Raw genomic sequence first — 17,134 nt, 5'->3', positions numbered from 1 at the left:
ATTGTGTTACAGACAACCTCTATACAATCTAGCTTTAGCCCCTCGAACATACCCAGCTGGTACGCCTCATTAGTTCGGTCATAGCCTAAGGCACGCTACCAAAGTTTAATTAACTTAGGGCCAGAGTTTATCTCCCCTATAAAGGGAGAATAAAAGGCATCTACCACTACTACACCCAAACACCATAAGAACCACATTACCACAACTGGTGGAAGTTGGAAAAACTGAGCCGAGAGTACCAAATAAAAATTGTATATTGAAACAGAAATGGCTTTGTCAAAAGAGGAAGGTAAATGGACTTCGCTTTTAGCAGTGTTCAAACTAACAAAACTTCGAGCAGCTTTGCTCGAACTTTGGCTATTAGAAATAGATTTGTGCCCCCTCAAAGATTTGGGTACAATAGATAAAATAGAAAAAAGGCTCAATCAAGAATTGTAAAATAGAAAAAAATACAGTATCTAGTTTTTAGCAAGTAGAAGTAAGTGTATAATTAGTAGTTTTCTTAGTGTTAGTAATAAATGTAATGTAGTAGTGATGTACATCACTAAATAATAAAGTTTTTGTACCGCGAATTAAAAGAATAAAATCAAAGATAATACGTAAAGAAAAAAAATCTAGCTGGACCAATGAAACGTTGGTAAAAACAGAAGAATTTTAGGTATAATAGTAGCAAATAGGGTCCTGATTCAGCCTTACTACAAGTACAGGCTATAGACTTATTGTTCTAGGAAAACACTGCTACAATTTAGCAAAGGAAACACATAAATTGTGGTCCGAATAATTACAGGTTGGAAGCTGCCATTTGCAAGTGTTTTCCAGGAGGCACACTTGTGCCTCTTTAAAGAGGCGACCCACCACAATGTTAAGCGATTTCCGGTCCTAGCGGTCGCAGAGAGACGGCGGTGATCGCATTTTGTGGCCTAGGCTCAAACTAAGAAACAAGCAAAATTTCACCCCCTCCGACTTTATCTTCACGGGGGAAAGTGGGCCGGAAGTTTCAACCCTCCCACCACAGCCCCCATTTAACGTTGTCCAATTTAACGTTGTTCTAATTTAGTCAATTTGGAATTTAGTAAAAATATATTAAGACGCAAATACAAAGTTTAGAATACCACTTTTTATTAAGATAAGGAACATATCCTGCCAAGTTTCTGCTTAACAGGAAATTGAGAAATCACCACTTCCTAGCTAATGCGTCGGTTGGGTACAGGAAGGTGTGGTTGATAAAAATGTATAAAAGATACATTTTATGGGAAGGGGTAGACAGATACTAACTTTATGCCAGACTGACCTCTGGTCCGTTGATTTAGAAATACCTTAGAATATTGTCAGATTAGTGTATGTGTCTTATTATATATTATTGTAGTTTTCTGACACTTGTGGTCTACTTAGGACAGCCAGTCCCAGTGGAATATATATATATATATATATATATATATATATATATATATATATATATATATATATATATATATATATATATATATATATATATATATATATATATATATATATATATATAAATAATATATATATATATATATATCTGGTATTATTATATGTTAACTGAATAAAAGTATTGTGTTATAGACAACCTCTATACAATCTACCTTTAGCCCCTCAAACATACCCAGCTGGTACAGCTCATTAGTTCGGTCATAGCCTAAGGCACGCTACCAAAGTTTAACTACCTTAGGGCCAGAATTTATCTCCCCTATAAAGGGAGAATAAAAGGCATCTACCACTACATCACTTAAATACCAGTAAAACCACCTTACCACACATTTCCCCAAACACATCCAATAAAAATTTTGAGATAACCATTTTGTTTGACGTAGTTAAAAAGTCCGGAATTTATGTTTTTGGGGATGACACAAGGTTTTTTTTATAGAAATAAGTGTTGTAGAAACTTCAAAAAGGGCTCATTCGATTGGAAATTGATTGGAGGGCCAGTAACCCCCCTCTCACGCCCACCATTTCCCCAAAAACTTCCAGTCAAAATTTTGGAATACCCATTTTGTTCAACAAAGTTTAAAGATCTGGAAATTGTCTTTGAGGAAAACACTCCCCCAACAGCCCTCAGGGTAAGGGTTGCAAGTTTTGTGCAGGGGGCATAAGGTTTTTATAGAAAGCGTTGTTGTGGAAGTTTCAAAAAGGGCTCATTCAGTTGGAAATTGAAAGAACTAGTGCCTTTTTTGAAAGTGATTGGAGGGCAACTAATCCCCGTCCAACACCCACCCTCCCATTTGTCCATTATGCTTAAAAACTAAATGTTGCCTTAAGATTAAATCAAAATGCACTGTGTTAAAGTTAATTCCTAATAAGGCATCTCAGCAGTATCCCAAGAATGACTGAGAGTATTATGTTCAAACTTTTGGGGCTACTTCTGCTCTTAAAATTTAACCAAATCAAAATAGCATAAGTGTATCCAAGCGTTTAAAGAAAGTAAACAGTTTTTTTCCAAATTGTATCAAATTTTCTATTTCAGGTCAACTAGAGGAGGTATGAAACTAAATTAAACACTACTATTTGGGTCTAGATTTTTAAAAGGGTGTATGTTGTTAAAAATTGCTGAATGATTTTCTCCAGCATACAAATAGCAGGCCAAACTATAGTCTTAAAAAACAAAAAGATTTAAACTGTTATTTTCTTTTCTCCTGAAAAGACTATGTAAATAAAAAACAAACAGAAATTAATTAAAAAAAAACTTTTTCCACAAAACAATTTTTTCAAAGAAAAGTAAAGAACTCCATTAAACCAAAAATAGAAAACAAGCAGAAATTAACATGAGTAGAGCTAAAAACCCCTATGCCTTCCCAAGGCTAGGACATAACTTGCACTTTACTGACAAAAAAACAAATGAATATGCATTGCCAGTTTAATATACATATGCTGGTATTTATTAATCAAAATGTTAATATTATTTGATTTATTGGAGTTATTAAGTGCCTCAGGGAAAAATAATGAACAAATATTAATACATTTAACCCTTATGGATCTTAACTATTGCCAGTGCTATATGATTGCCTCTGACTCAAACAGGAGAGTAGAAATTTCAATTTCCCTTCAAATAAAGATTTGGAATTATCCAGAGGGAAGGGGGTATTTTCCATTGGGGGGGGGAGGAATTCTCTGCAAGGGCGGATAAACAAAAGCTTCTGGGGGAATAACAACATGAACATAAGATTTCACTGAGATATCACCAAGAAAAAAATGAGAATATTGATTTTGCTTTGCCCCACCACAATGTTGAAAATCCAAATCATATAGGGCCTAGTTCTTTTTAACCAGGAGACTTTAATATCTGAAGCAAAAGCCTTCCCACATTCCTTTAGAAAGGAAATTGAAATTAAAATATCCATAAATAGAGATCTAGCTTTAAATAGAGATACTGGAGACATTTCCATAAACCCAATTTACAGCAACATAAAATTAAAGGATTCAAATAATGTTTTTCTTCAGTTTGAATTAAGATCATCTGACCATTCTTGTCCAATCTAATTGGTGAATAGTTTTTCATTTATTCTGGCTTGGTTTGTTTGATTCAGTCTCTCTTCTGCTCTGTCAAGAGTTACTTCAAAAGGTTAGTTTTCTTTCTTTTTGTTTGAAGCATAGTAGATGGATGGGCAGAATTCTAGGACAAAATATCTGCTTCTGTCTTTTTTGCTTCTTTTCTGTCCACTGGCAGACACTACTCTTGTCTTTTTTTGCTATTTAATTTTATTCTTGTTTGTCATACATCAATCCTGCCTGTAGCCCTTTCTGTCTTTAATAGCTCACAGAACTAATATTATTTTATTTAAGCTAGTATTTCATCATTTAAAATGTATAATTAATTGTACTATAATACACTTTATTGTTCTGATAACAAGAGACTAAAGTCAGACAGATGGCCTTTTAAACTGAGTAATACAGCTGTACACAAACAAAATTATATTCAAACCTGTTTCTGCCAGCCTCTTTGCTATGAAAAGCGTAGATGTCCTAAAATGTGGCAGTAAAATACATAAGATACCAGTAAAATACATAAAAGACCAATTTTAGATGGGGTGTGTAAAATAACGGTAAAATAGACAAAATTTACCATGACCAATTTTACCAGTCACAACACTACTAACTGAGTAAGAATTCCTTCATTTTGTACTAGGGCTATATTTGGGACTATTAGGAAGGAGGGGGTTGCCAAGATGAAGGAAATAATGTTTTCAGGGAAGGATGGGGGAATTTAATAGTGCCATTTAAGTACAGGTCTAAAATAGGGCAACTTCAGAAGGAGATATCCTAAACATTAAGACGTTTTTAATTTCTAATTGTATGATAATCTTTATGGTTTGGTCCACTTTTGACAATTCATCCCTATCCTCCCTCTAATTGTCTCATATAACCTTAATCTATGTAGAAACATATAACATAGTAACTGATTCAAAACAGATTAAAATAGAAATATGATTCATTGGTACTTGTTGCATATTATAAAGTAAGACACTTTAGGGTAAAATTCTACTTTAGCTACTTTTAGCTATCTTGGAAAGGGGTCACGTTAGGAAAATGGAACTTTCAGGGATGGGTCTAGAAACTAAAATATGGGTAAATTTTTGGCAGTTCATATTATTGACTTACAAATAAAGTGAACATACTACTTAATGCCTTTTATGGTCTTTACAAATATAATAATCATTTTTGTTGGAAATAGATTTTACCCCCACCCCCATATATACCAATTCAGGGTATATTTTTGCACATTAGGGGGGGGGGGGGGGTAAAGTTTAAACTTACCTCTCATTTGCATCTGAAATAAACTTTATCCCAACCCCCTAATGTGCAAATATATACCCTGAATTGGTATATATAGGGGTGGGGGTAAAATTCACTTCTGACAAAAATGATTGTTATATTTGGAAAGAGCATACAAAAAAGGGGTACTTTTGCATTATATGGGCCCCTCTAAAGAAGTCAAACAAGAGATGATACAGTAAAATGGGAAAGACGCAATAAAAAACCTGTTTTTACAAGATGATTCAATACAAGGAAGTAGCGAAACACATTGTATAGCATGGTTTTAAGATATTTAAAGTGTTGTTCTTTGGTGTTTTTTTTTTTTGGGGGGGGGGGAAGGTACCAATGTTAGATTACATATTTAATATATGCTATGCTTTGCCCCTACTCTTCCTAATGTGCAAATATATAGCCCAAACTTGTTTCTAAAGTGTTATAAAGTCATTCTATATTTTATTTGATTAGCATTAACCAAACTTGACTTTTTAGAAAGGCCTATATAATGCATAATTACCAAAAAACACATAAAGTAGTATGTTTACTTTATTTGTAAGTCAATAATATGAACTGCCAAAAAATTTACCAAAGCAGCCTATGTCCCAGGAAGGTATTTTGAAGTGCATACCTCCACTCCTTCTCCTTCTAGAGGGTCCTGAAACTTGCCTACATGACAGGTCTTTCTACTTATTGACATTTTGACAAAACGAAAATTTTACTTGAATTTTCAGTTATCAGTTTCTTTTCCTCTGGCTTTAGTTCTGAAAATATATGTCTTATTGTTTGAGTAGAATTTTAAGGGTAAATTTTTACCAAATCATATTATTGACTTACAAATAAAGTGAATATACTACTCAATGCCTTTTTTAAGCACTTTCCCAATATAATAATCATTTTTGTCAGAAATGATTTTCACCCCCACCCCTATATATACCAATTCAGGGTATATATTTGCACATTAGGTGGGGGGGGGCAAATTTTATTTGTTATGTAAATGGGAGGTAAGTTTAAACTTTACCCCCACCCCCCGAATGAGCAAATATATACCCTGAATTGGTATATAGGGGTGGGGGTGAAATTCATTTCCAACAAAAATGATTTTTATGTTTGGAAAGAGCATAAAAAAAGGCATCAAGGGCAATATTCACTTTATTTGTAAGTCAATAATATGTTTTGGTAAAAATGTACCCTTAAAACCTTTTAAATTTGGGATTGAGCAAAGTTGTGAAGCTGAAAACAATTTTGTTCTGTTTCATTTAAGCAGAAAATCTGTTTTACAAAGTTTCACTTTTATAACAAACAGATTGTAAAGGTCAGAACCCATGGGCATAGGCAGCATATTGTCTAGGGGGGGGGGGGGAGTCAATAGTGAGATGGAGTTATCTTGGCATGGGCGCATGTTGCTTCTTGCCTATGGAAGGGGGCAGAAGCCCCCTACCCATTATTTATGTGTATCTATAATTACCTTTATACATAAATGTAAAGGCAATTTGGCCTATGGAGTTATTAGCCTGAATGAAGGCGGTTGTGAAGTCAAAAATATCACATGGATTGAAATACTTATTTTGCTTCTGCAAGTAAATTGAAGGTCTAGGGGGGCAGCTGCCCCCCTCCCTACGCCCATGTCATGACCCCTTAAAGGGAGGTACGTACTTCAAAACAACTTCCTGGGACATACTTTAACCCCTTTCCAAGATGGCCAAAAAGAATTTTACCTACTTTAGTACCCAACTTGAAAGATATGATACATATATACTCAAGTAGGCCTATGTATGTAGTTGATATTATGAAGTAAGAATTGTTTTCTAACTTCATGCTGTCCAAATACTTTACCCCCACCCCCCTAATTTGCAAATATATACCCCAAATTATATAAGTCTAATGTATTCTGTCACCTACTACATGTTTTTCACTTAGCGTAAGCTAATAGTCTCTTAATACAGAATGATGTAAAACCACTTCTATGTTTGTTCTCAAGTTTTACACAGCATAATTCTTGAGTGGAGTTGCCATAACAGAAAAGAACCACTAAAGATACTACTTACAAGGACAGTAATTTGTATATTTTAAAAGTTTATTAACTGAAAGATCAAGTGATAGGTATTCACAATGTATGTGGCTAAGAGCACAACAATACTCCATATTATAAACTTTGCATTTTCAGAACTAGGCTAGAGCCAGAGAAAAAGAAACTTATAGCAAAAAATTAAGATAAAATTTCAATAGGTATGGACCTGCCATGTAGGCGAATTTCAGGACCCTCTACAGGGAGGAGTGGAGGTAGGTACTTCAAAATACCATCCCGGGACATACTAAAAAATCTCTTTCCAAGATGGCCATAAGGAATTTTACCCACTTTAGTACCCAACTTGAAAGATATGATGCATACATACTTAAGTATCAATTTATAACAAGTAAGCCCATTTGAATTCTCTTAACATTTGATTCTTTTCTTCTCAGAACACTAATTTTAAAATGGATGTTTAAAATCCAGATGGCACAAGCATATGCTAAAAATTCTACTATAATGCCTACAAGTTTTATGAATAGGATAAACTGATGTTTTTTTACAATAAACATTGGTTTTCCTTTGTTTTTGTTTTTCTCTAGTTATGACGGGATTTTTCAGCTTGACTTTTATTCTGGAAAAGCCTAAAGCTGCAACTAAATTCGGTATTTTCTGAAAAACTGGGCATTGTGGACTGCTACCACCATTCCATTTTTTTTTTTTTTTGGTTTCTGGGTATGGCACAAAAATATGCTAGTAAATGGGCTGGAAGTGCCAAAAATTGTTGCTACCAGTCTCTGTTTGCTCTACCAGTTTTACACAAAATGCCGAATATAGACAAACTCTAAGGTATTTGGTTGTCCTTAAGCCAGTTAGAACTGCATGAATACTTTTAAGGAATAATGTATATTATTATATTATTTTTAACTAAGGCAAATATAAAGTTTTCAAACTAATGGGAAATTGATACAGTTAGTGTTTGGAATTCCCATTCGTGTGAGTTAGGCATAAGAGCAAAGCTTGTAGCCTAAAAACTAAAGCTTAAACTGCTAAAAGGCTAAAAAGGATCAATGATAATTTAACGCCCAACTCCCGAGAACCCAAAACACTTATTTTAGCACCCAGGGCCCATATCACAAACTTGTAGGATAACTAAATATTCACATTAAATTAATAGGAAACAGTAAGTTTTTTTTTCTTAACTTACAGTTTGAAAGTATTATAAAATCCGCAAAATAAATAGGGCATGGGCTAATTTGAACACAACTCAAAATCCATATTTTATTTTTAAAACCTGCTCTCTCTTTGGGCAATTACGATTCCACAAAGAGTCAAATAAAATAAAGTTAAGACTGGACGATATGAAAACCAAAAATTAACTATGCAGAAGAGATTTTACTGTGCAAAAATGGGGCGGTTATCTTTTGATGAATACAAACGGGTTTAGAAGGCGGTCCTTAACTTGACTCTGCAAAATTTGAATAGCAGGGTTTCAAGCTCTCACCTGATTTTAAAAGACAAATTCCCCAAAAAAAGGTAAAAAGCGGATAGATATGTAGAATTTTGTTTCCCTCTAAGTATTAGCCTCTAGTCAAATTGAGAAAAAACTGGAACTTTAAAAAAGAAGAATGATCAATTAAAGAAAAACATAAGGACGTTTGATAAAACGTTGATAGGAAAGAATACACTTATATAGCAAGGGCACTGGCAGAAAATCGTCCAGGGGGGCCGACGCCAAAATACTAGTGGTGGTGGGGGGACAGGGAATATATTTCAGGATATTTATTTTTATAGGAATAAGTTTATTTTTAAATACTTTTAGTGAAAAATTCTCAAATAAAAAGAGTAATTAAATTGCATACAAACTGAAACAAAATACAGCAAATCTTAAACAAAAGTTCTTTGCAAAGGATTGCTTTATTTAATCAATAATGTATTTAATTATTATGCATATAATCTTAAAAGAAAATCTGAAGAAAGATTTATTACTTCCATAGATTATAACAGATGTAGACTTATTCTTATGCAATTTCCTATCCTTAGAATAGATTACAGAAAGAGTAGAGATGCTCAAAAATCATCCTACCTGCATAGATACCGCGTCTTGGTTTTATACCGGCCATGTAAAATGTACCTCATTCATAATAGGACAATTCTCCACCTCGAACTTAAATCCCTTTTATATTCATACATTTAAAAACTAACAGAACAGCGAAAGAAAAAACTAAATTTAAACTTACTATCCAGCCGTCAAATTGATCCTCTTTCTTTTTATTAGCCTATTCATCTAAAAAAAAGGAACAGGTTTCAACAATCTTTGTCAGAGGAGAATCTTATCAAATTGTTAGTTATAAAAAAAACAAACTGGAAGTAAAAAGTGACTTGGGCCAATATCCACCAAAACTAAAATCTTGAAAATTGCTAAACCGACAGTATTGGCTTTTTATGCTGATTCTAAACATATAAAATTATTTCAGTTTATTGTTACCCACCCACAACTAAAAATTTGAGAAAATTTGCCTATTTTTAAAAAAAAAAGGAGAGCACCCCCAGAAATGTTAGCGATCGAGTGAAAATCCCTTAATAAATCCCTTAATACAAGGGATTGAAAATCCCTTTATAAAAAATCATTTCAGAGAACTCTACGATAGAGGTTTCAAGCTCCAATCTTCAAAATGTAGAGTTTTGCATTTTTCTTTTCCAGAAGAAGCATGATCGAGTCATGTTTATTTGTTTTGTTTTTCACAAAGGTTATCGTGTACAAGCGAGTTTCGAAGAGAACTGGAAGGGAGCTCATTCAAACATAAATTGAAAGTTCTTTTTTAAATGACACAACACATTGTGCCAGAGGAAAAGTCTAGTTTTCTGCCAATTTATGGCACCAAACTACCACTTTACCCCAAAAAGGACAAATTTGCAATCAATTTAAAATTGTGAGAAGTTAATTGATTTAAAAGTACCAATAACTATATTTTATGCTTCTCTGTTGCAAAAGAAGTAATGCCAAACGGTGGCAGTACTGGATTCAACCAAGTTGATTCACTTTATTTGTAATGAAATTAGGCTACGTTTTGTGATCTGTAATGGCGTATCAGCTACAATGGGGGGGGGGGGGAGGGGGGAGTCATTCTTTAGTTGGGGATAGGGTAGATTCCTAAACAAGTAGATATTAAATAACACATTGCTTACTCTTCATGAGGCTTCAGATAAATGTTAAAAGAGGTAGAAATGAGTCGGAATTAATTAAAATGTTTCTCTATACAGCTAAAATATTAAATTCCATATCTTTCAGCACACAGGGGGGAAATTTTTTCTTTTTTCTATTTATATGAAGTACTTCAATGTTATTTTTTAGGTATTTATTTTTAGGTATTTAAACAAATGAATGCAATGTACTTATCGATAAAAGATCCTATTGCAGAGCTTGTGATGGCTTCAGTTATGTAAAAGATCAAAAGTCTGTCTCATCCTTAAATCCTTACTCTTTATTGTGAAGTTTGGCTTTTGTCAAAAATTATATAGAAAGTTTGCAATTGAAAAAAAAGAGGATTTTTCAAAGCATTAAAAAACTTTCCTTTAATGATCAGGTTGTTGAAAAGTGAGGCAGTCCCCCTTATATTCAAAGTAACCTCAATCTGTTATAAGTTTTAAACTTGCTTTTTACTTTAGTTGAAACATCTTTTCTATTTGTTTAATTACATTTCATAAGACTGTAAAGAATTATGAATGTAATACTTTTGGTAACGCAGAAAAAAGATCAACATTTGAATGATCTCTGTTTGGATTTTGATGTTGATCAAAAAGTTCATGGTAATTGACGGTAAGTAAGGAGAAATTATAACGTATATGAGGGGATTTGCCCCCTCCTCAACACCTCGCTCTTTAAATTGTGTCCCAATTCTTTCCATTTTGAACAAAATGCCTAATTTTGATCAAATCTCATTGGAAGAAGGGTAGCGAAAAAAAGGCTTGGGAGGGAAACGGGTTGCCATCAATCTTTTTGACTCTTATAAAAAGCACTAAAATTTCTAATTTTCAGCTGACTGAGCACCTTCCAAAGTTTCTACGACAACTCCTTCCATGCCGAAAAAGACTAATAAATTGAAACCCTATTGCTCTCTACTTATATTGCATTTCAGAAATTCTTATTGAAAACCGCAAATAATTTCATCATTTCAACACAAACTTTGAAGAGGGCTAATTAAATGGTAATAAAAGGATTTATTCTGGTACGCAAAAATTGAACACATTGACTGAAGAGAAACGACACACCCTATAGAAATAAAAATACATAAATCATTAGTTATTCGGTATGGCATCAAAAAAAGATATAGAAACAGTGCAATTCATCTCTTGTTCCAATTTAAACACTTTACCAGGAAAATTCTTATTAAACTTCAAAAATTTATATATATTGAGCTTTTAGAGTTGCTTCCAATTTAGTTCTGTCCAAAATAATGTGAAAATAGGGGTACGCAAGGATTCTACAGTTGAAAGTATCCCAACAGAGTTAGCTTTGGGAAAACATATGAGTAAATATAAGTATTCAGCAAAAAACATGCTCTATGAATGATGATGAATTAAAAGAATCGTTCCTCCCCAATGGCATAAGTTCTTTCCCATTCTTGGCCTTCTTGAAATCTTTACATCCCAGGAAATGATAGTGTCTCCTGAGGTAAAATTCTGTTAATGTCCTCAAGTGAGATCTAGCTATTATGTTTATCCTCTTTTCGTACTGAGGATCAGGATAAAAACTAAATTGTCAAAGTTGGCTGTGAAGTTCGCTTAGCTATTAGACTTTTATGTTGAAACTTTCAGGCCATGATGAGGGAGATGTTCAACTGATATAAAGGCAATAATTACATACAACTAAACTCCAAACAAAAAAGTTTGAGATTTGCCAAAAAAAATTTTGTTATGTTTATCAGCAAAAATCACACAAAGGTTATCCGTATTTGTTAGAAAAACATTGGATTCAGAGGGTAAAATATGTTGATAATTGGTATTTTTAAGAATAGGATTGCAGCTTCAAAAATTTTCTAGTTAAGGAAAATCACAAAACAAATGTATTACGAAACAAAATCGCCTATAAAAGTTTTATGCAAATTTAATATTTATTGACAAATTTTTGTGTAAGCACATTCTAGACGTGTAAATTAAACTTTTACCAACTCATATCAACCCAAATTTTATAATCTCTTTTTTATACAAAACGGCAATTAGCTTCTTTTTTTCTGTTTTAAAACTAACCTCTGATTTGGATTGATATGTAACATACTAATTTAAATGTTGCCTTAATTAAATTCAATATAATATTCTAAAAAATTTTATCTAGTACACAAATCCAAACATTATGGATTAATAAAGCCTCTTTTCTTTGGGAATTACATTTTTCTGCTGAAAAATACATAAATCTTAGTAATTTCAAAAATTTTATGGACCCAAATAACAAATAAAAATTTCAACGAAAAAATTTACCGGTTTAAATTCCAGCAAATCAAATTCCAGCAAATCAAATATTGGAAATCAAATTTATTTTTTAGAGTTTACTACCACTCCTACTGTTGCTACTCCTGCTGCTACTAATTAGGCTACTACGGTATTATGGTGGCATAAAGGTATTACGGTGAAAGTTTTAGGGAATATTGAGAAAAAAGATTGAACTAAATCAAAACACACTATTTGCATGCAAGCTGTCAAAGGAACCTATCAATAATATCACAAGACCGATGTTGTGTATTTAATTCAAAATTTATGGGATATGTTAAGGGGGAGGTTTGACTTACTCAAGAGCACTATGTACATGCTGCAACTTCTTCTTCTGTTGATACTACTAGTGCTGTTGCTACTACTGTTATTACTATTACGAATACCAACTCTTCTACTACTACTGTCAACGTCTCCTGATCTTGTACATGACCTCCTTGTACCCTCTCCCCCATTCAGGAGCCCTGTATATGTGTTAAAGATAGATCCTTAAAATTTATATGCGTACGATATTCCCTTTTAATAGTTATATTAATTATTAGAAAAAGTGTACTGAACTGCAGCGTAAAGCATTGTTTAAAAAAAACCTACAAAGAGGTGAAATAAATTACTGGAAAGGCCAGACAGAGTATATTTCTTCAGATGCATCCCTTCTTCTTCCAAGAGAGCAAAAAATGCTGTCCAGGACAACTACTGTCACCCTTTTATCCCAATGATAACGTAAAAGTCCAACTATAGAATCGATCAATTGATTTCAAAAAGCTTCGAAATTCTTCAAAATAAAAATTAACATGAAAAATACTAAAAAAAAGAAAGTATAAGGAACACATTTTTGTAAATGACAACATCTTGTAAGAATAATCTTAATAAAACAATAAAAAAAAATATACAAAACAGCTGCGTCCTCACTTATGTTAAAAACTAAATTAAACGAATTATATAATGGTCAAATAGTAAGAATTGTGGAGGTATGGCTATTAATTTTTTTTTTTATATGATGGTACGCGATAATATCATATGATATTAAGTATTAATTCAAGCTGACAGTAAAAATGCTTTACATGATAGTAAAATTGATTCAAGCTGATTTCATTGAACAAAAAATCATTTATCTATACGAAACTAAGTTAATTGCTTCAAAGGAATGGTTCCCGAATGTCCATGCTTCTTGGAACTCTACCATCAACTGTTTATGGCAGAAGTGCTTCAAAGAAGAATCTTTCTAGCTTTGGTAGCATTTTTTGTGACCAAAACTCCTTGTCATGAACTATTCGCTTCGTATATATTGAACCTCTACCAAAATATAACACAAAATATGCAATTTCGATGTCTGAGCACTCAAGTTGCATCTGAATCTGGTAATAATAATTGTGGTTTCTCTTTAGTCTCATCTGACTGCGGTGAATGATTTCAATACAATTGGAATTCTATGACTCCAACTATTCAGGAATATACAGCTCTTTTGCTGTTATGGGACATTTAACCTCTATTATGGCTTTTTCACCAGATGGGAACATTACTATACCGTCAGACCTAGCAGCCAAAAATGTAAAAATTTTTTGGATATATAAGCCAGCAGGACTAATTTTGTAGTCAAACTTTATTTCAAAAGACAACTTTGCCTTCGGTTCATGGATATGACCGTATTCCATTGCTTTAATTCTGTATTGTTTGGGATACAGAAGTTGTTTCACTGCTGGAGCTACTGTCTTAACACGCCGCTTGCAAATAAGCCCTGCTACTGTGCTACTGAAGAAGAAATTCTATTTTTTCTCTGCAGCTGCCAACTGTTGTCGATACAGAGTCCCTGAAGGCGTGTGGCTAATTCAATCTGGCAAACCTCTGACTCTGAACACTGTAAGCGCTGCAAAACAGCCACTTTTGCATTTTCAAAAGATTCTGCGTCAAGATCTGGAGCAATTGCGTTGAGACCACAGTTTTTATCTCCTCGGCTAGCAATCTTTTTTGAAACACTGCCAAATAGGCGCTTTTTGGCTTTAATTTTTTTTTCCTTAAGCTAGCCATAATTCTATCACGTGTAAGTTTTTTCAATTGACGAGTTGAGGTTGCTCCTATGCCTTTTCTAAAAATTTCTTGGCGACCTAAATGCCCCTTTGCATACCGTATTCCTGCAGCAGTAACACGGGTGTTATAACGTCCCCTTTTGCTTACTATTATATTTTTCCGCCTATAAACCTAGCAACAATGGACATAAAATACTCCGCCAAATTACTTGTGCCGTTTTCGATCAGTAAGCGAGCTCGCCTAATGAGGGTGTCAAACGCTTCATATATATGGCTAATGAACGCACTGCTTGAGATTTTTTCAGTTCTCAGTTCCACGATTTTTCCGGATAACTGACAACAAGATGAACACTGTCTGTGGTCCCAACGGAAAAAATGTAAAGGAATTGCGTTTAACTCTCTAATCAGATCTTTTGACGACATGGCATGCGTAGTGGTTCGCACAATTGCTTTTCTTGCAGAATCGCACAATTTATTTATTACTGGACCGCTGAGAAATTTCCTAGATTCTGCGCTTTCTTTGCATTTGTTATAAAGCCTCTTTTCCAAACGCTTACAAGCATGATTGGCGCGTTCAATTTGTTCCACTATCCTACCATATGAAACCTTTGTAATAATTTCAGAATGGGTGCTTGAATCACCATCGGCTATAAACATTGTATATCTTAGTTTATGCATAGCTGGTGCAACACGAAAGGCCTCTACCAGTATATCTGATTCCATCACAGTGCTAGAACCATTCCAGTTCATAAAACATCTATGTTCAGGAACTGAAGTAGAATCTTGTTGTCGATTTGCCATGCATACACAGCAATACTTGTTTCTAATTCCTACAGGAAGGAGTCTTTTTCAATAAAATCCAATTACAACACCACAACCAGACAGTACAGTGTATCTATTACCTTAACTTCGTGTACACCAACTTCCACCAACTATAACACATGTATCGACTATTCCACTAGAGTCAATGTTTCTATCAGCCTCCATTGCCTTTCGACACTCTATTTTACCATTGTCTAGCCAATAATCGTGAAGGATTTTCTCTATGGACTCCCTGATAATGCTTTCGTACTTGGTAAATGTTTTTTGCGATGGGCAGTTAATTTCAATTGTAGAAAAAAGTTCTTGAATCTGGGCATGAGTCATGCAGGCGTTTATAGCGGCAACTACAACTTCTTTGTTGATATTTCTAGACCCCGTTTCTTTTTGTTGCCTCTTTTTGTCCATACCTTGAATTGACCAGTCGATTTTTTCCGTTTCAGGCTGAGCGGTTGTTTATTTTACAGTTCTGTTTTTTCCTTTTGTGTTATGTTAATGCTGCCAGCTTTCGTATCCTTTTGAAATTTCACTGGAATATCAGTGTGAAGCGTGGCGTCTTCTTGGCAAGATTCACATTTGAAGATAAAGCGGGAGCGTAAACCAACAATGTACTCTCTGTCGAACATCATGTTTGAAATTAGATTGTAGTCTTGACACCTACAATAGTAGTATAAGAAATACAGGATCTGGACCACATCATTAATTAATTCAATTTACCCCCTTTTCAATTGAATTCACCCCATTTTAAATGAAAATTTCCAACATTTTAACAATTTTCCAACATGAGCTTTAACCTTAAAAAAGGTCTTGTGAGATAAGAATTTTTGATGTAATTTGAAAAAATATTCGATTCTTCTTATACTACTGATAAAATGTAATAATTTAATATTTATTAGATCGTTCGATATATTAATAATTAAGTTCAATATCTAAATAATTATTATTATTTCTCCCTTTTCTTTCAATAACCTTTAAAATCATACCTTTATCTTTTTCTATTTTTTTAAATTTCTTTTCAAAGTCAGCTGCTTTAGAATCAAATCGTTTTGGTGCAAAGATATCAACCATTTCACCCTCAAAATTAATAATAACAACAAGTTTATTACCATATTTAGTTACTACGTTTCTCATTGCTTTGATTGTGTATTCTATTCCAATGTCTAAGTCTTCTTTCTTAACGGTTCGATTGTATTTATTTTCCACTTTCATTTCTCTTAAAAGTTTCTCCATTTATTTGTAAATTATTTTATGAAACAAGTTTTCTGAATCGAAAATAATTTATATATAACAATTTAATTTATAGATTAACATTTAATTTATGATCAATGACATCCATGTTTGCTTTTCTCTCTGAAAATATAACGCAGTAAATGTTGTATAAATCAGCACGGTTTTGATTTAACAAAAGTTTAATATCTATATCAGCAGTTGATCCAGATGCATAAATATTAGGTTCATTTTTTGAAGCATCAAAACAAAACAATGGATACACTGTTTTAAAGTCATTATAGCTAACAATAGTTCCATTATCAACGTTTCGATGTTTGTACCCTAAATATAAAAATCTTAGATAAGCATCAGCATAATCCTCATTATCATAACTAAAATCACATTTTAAATCTTCGTGTGGATATTTATAGCCATTCACTCTCACTTCAATTTTATTAATATTCATATGATCAAACACCATATTTTTTGTAAAGCATTATCATCTTTTTATGTTTTCTGTAATACTACAACAATTTTAGTTGCTTTATATCTTTCACTGACGACTCTCAATGTTAATTCTCTATCATTTTATTATCACTTTTATAAGTATTACACGCTTCCCATCTTAATTCAAATGAACTCTTTTTAACTAATTTACCTTCTAACTCATTTCTATTGGATAAACTAGGATTTAATGTTGGTAGAATCCAAGATAAATCTATTATATCTACTTAAAAGTTTTGAAAACCCTTTTGTATAAGCATATTATTGTTACTATTCCTTTTCAACTCAATTTTGTGTGTAACACCTCTAA

At 33.2% G+C, this 17,134-nt stretch overlaps 1 protein-coding gene across 1 annotated transcript in view; it reads right to left on the bottom strand.

Moving 5' to 3' along the window:
• Positions 1-7,202, bottom strand: part of LOC148943972 (uncharacterized) — a 73,863-nt gene extending 66,661 nt beyond the window's left edge. Inside the window, exon 1 of the mRNA XM_089101904.1 lies at positions 7,167-7,202. The gene's annotated coding sequence lies outside the window, so the exon portion shown is untranslated. The remainder of the gene's footprint in view (positions 1-7,166) is intronic.
• Between the last annotated feature and the right edge of the window lie 9,932 nt (positions 7,203-17,134).

Source organism: Artemia sp. Qi Xiang Cuo, chromosome 15 (assembly GCF_049724085.1).
Source record: "Artemia sp. Qi Xiang Cuo chromosome 15, ASM4972408v1, whole genome shotgun sequence".
Taxonomy (NCBI): domain Eukaryota; kingdom Metazoa; phylum Arthropoda; class Branchiopoda; order Anostraca; family Artemiidae; genus Artemia; species Artemia sp. Qi Xiang Cuo.
This window is presented reverse-complemented; position numbering and strand designations above follow the sequence as displayed.